The sequence below is a fragment of the Octopus bimaculoides genome, chromosome 1, assembly GCF_001194135.2.
Source record: "Octopus bimaculoides isolate UCB-OBI-ISO-001 chromosome 1, ASM119413v2, whole genome shotgun sequence".
In the NCBI taxonomy this organism is placed as follows: Eukaryota; Metazoa; Mollusca; class Cephalopoda; order Octopoda; family Octopodidae; genus Octopus; species Octopus bimaculoides.
Window position 1 is genome coordinate 87,081,235 of NC_068981.1, and position 3,111 is coordinate 87,084,345.

Genomic DNA, 3,111 nt, shown 5'->3' on the forward strand with positions numbered 1-3,111 from the left:
AGAGAGAGAGAGAGAGAGAGAGAGAGAGAGAGAGAGAGAGAGACAGACAGACAGAGAGAGAGAGAGAGAGAGAGAGAGAGAGGTTTGAAAATGAGACAAAGAAACACATTAGCGCTTTAACCGTGAGAAACATTTGCTTCTGTTATTTTCCTCTCTCGATGATTCATCAAGCGAATATTTCTCGTTCAAACGGAACTCTTCGCCCAGCTTAGTCTCACTTTGAGACACGTGCTTAGCTGAATATTTTTCCTAGTTCCTACAACATATATGTCTCTCTGCACTTCACAGACACTCTGCTATTTGATTGACACCAGCATGAAATAATGCTAAAAGTGCTATGAAGTTATTGTTTTCCACTCAATGTCGCTGCAAGACTCCAATTTCGTTATCATCAGACAGACACACGTCGCCATATTTGTCTTCATCTTTAATAAGCATCTTATCTTCATACGTACAACGAACTATTGAAAATACTTTTTTTGTCGAACAGCCATCTGAGACTTTCACCATGTTAGCATTTTTGCTTGCAATTCCAATTCAACATTCTTTTGGATCTTGTATGACTACGTTTTTGAAGTAGATGCAACTTTTTCTGACTTAACTCAACATATCCTGCCAGATTGTCTACCAATGTCGTTTCTGCTTCACATACTACAAATTTTGCAGCGACAGATAGATGCATCTCTGCCGATTTGTCGTTTTCTGTATCTTTTTCCATTTGTCGTTTTCTATATCGTTTTTCATTTGTCGTTTTCTATATCACAAGTAGATACTTTGACCAGAAACATTGCAACCTTTGTTTCATAAATATTCACACATATTCTTTTCTTCTCTAGGCACAAGGCCCGAAATTTTTGGGGAGGGGACCAGTCGATTAGGTCAACCCCAGTACGCAAGTGGTACTTAAATTTATCGACCCCGAAAGGATGAAAGGTAAAGTCGACCTCGGCGGAATTTGAACTCAGAACGTAAAGACAGACAAAATACCGCTTAGCATTTCGCTCGGCATGCTAACGATTCTGCCAGCTCGCCGCCCTAAGACATTCACACATATTAACAAATTGACAGCTCATTTGCTGGGCAGTTAATTATCTCCCCTTGAATGCACTCTGTTTCCTATAAAATACCCATTCTCATTCAAACGTCGATTACATCAAACGCTTTTGTTCACCAACTTGATAAATGACGAAATAAATTGAACACTTCGGCCAAGAAACCATGAGAAGCTGAATTTCACAAAACTTATGTGTTTTTTTTTTTTTATGATATATTTATATATACATACGTTTCACTTGTTCTATACACTTTATTAATCATTATTAAGCAAGAACATTTTTCAAACTTTGAACAGTTTTTGAACTGGAATTTCAGTTGGTTTCATTTCTTTTGTTATATAATTTTGTCACGTGCACAGCAGACACAACATGAAAAGACGCACAGTTTCGCCAGACTTTGGTTTCGTTCGTTTTGTCTTACAACAAACACACTGCGTGGGATACATACAGTAGATCTCTCTTTAAAATCGATTTCACAGCATCTCAGTTTAAATTTAGATTTGTGGCTTAGCCACCATTACTATATTTAGCAATTATATAATAGCAGGTTCTAAACCGCCAACGCAGATAAGTAATACTATAGATAAGTAATACTCCTACGGACAAACATCACATCAAATTACCTCTTGTGGTGGCCGTGATCAAATGCCGATTTATATCAAAAGCCCTACAAGCATTTTTTTCTGCCGAAATGCAAGCAGAAGGTTCTAGGACATTCGCCATCTTCGTTGTAAATAAGTTTAGATTTCGAATCTCACCGGAGATCTTAATTGCGGTAAGTGACTTGCCTCACGGTAGGCCGTCGCAAAGGCATTTTCTCATTTTTGTCTTACATTATATGCTGTCATTACTTCTCTCTCACACATACAACCAATGAGACACAGATCAGGTGATACCCGAAATCATGAATTGCTTCCACATTTGGAATGGTGATTCTGCAACACACAGAAATGGCTAGACTATGTAGAAAAACGCTAATCGACTGCTTGGAGTAGAGTTGCTCACGAACACACACCAATCGGTAGTCCGCAGACATATTGTCTCCTCTTTCGAGTTCTGAAATTGCAGTGACTTCTGCTCCTATGACCTGGTGCTCTCAGGCCACTTCCAGTCAAGTACAACTGAGTCACACGTCTCCCTTCTTACTGTCATCTACATTTTGTCCACAACACCCATGTTCCTTATTTACTACTACGCCCAACACTTCCATCTCATTCTGTGGACCCTCTGTAATTCTCAACCTACACATGCATTTTTCCCTGCAGCCGTAATCTTGACTTGCAACTATTTAAGAGGAATGTCAATCGTATCAATGTCACCGGTCTTTGAGGGCCTGCGAAGGATATGGGTATAGACCCATCCTTCAGAACAAACCTATAATAATAATAATAATAATAATAACGGAGAAACTGTATGGCATATTACCAGTCAGTGCAACTCACTAGCACAGAAACATTATAAGAGGCAGCATGACAACATAGCAAGTATGTTACATTGGGTACTTTGCAACAAGTATAGATTTGAGACAGCAGAAAAGTGGTACGAACATAAAGGCACTATTGAAAATGATAGTGCAAAGATCCTGTGGGACTTTATGATTCGGTGTGACCATGAGATAGAAAATAGGAAATCGATATAGTGATAATTGAGAAAGAAAGCCAACAGTACTGGATCATAGATATAGCATATCCAATTGACCACAAGATATGCAATGAAGAAGGAAAAGAAGTCGATAGCTATGACAGGTTAGCTTGCGAGGTTAAACAGCAAAATGTCATAAAAGAGTTAGAACCAGCGGAGAACTACAAATACCTAGGGGTAATTGAAGGGGACAATATCAAGCATTCAGTGATGAGGGAAAGGATCAGAAGAGAATGTTATCGCAGGGTGAGAGCAATACTGAAGACAGAGCTGAACGCGAGAAACAGGATCGAAGCGATCAATGCTCTAGCCGTAGCAGTCGTGACTTACAGTTTCAATATCGTTAACTGGTCAATTACTGAAATATGTAATGTTGACAGAAAAATACGAAAACTGTTGACAATTCATAGAATGC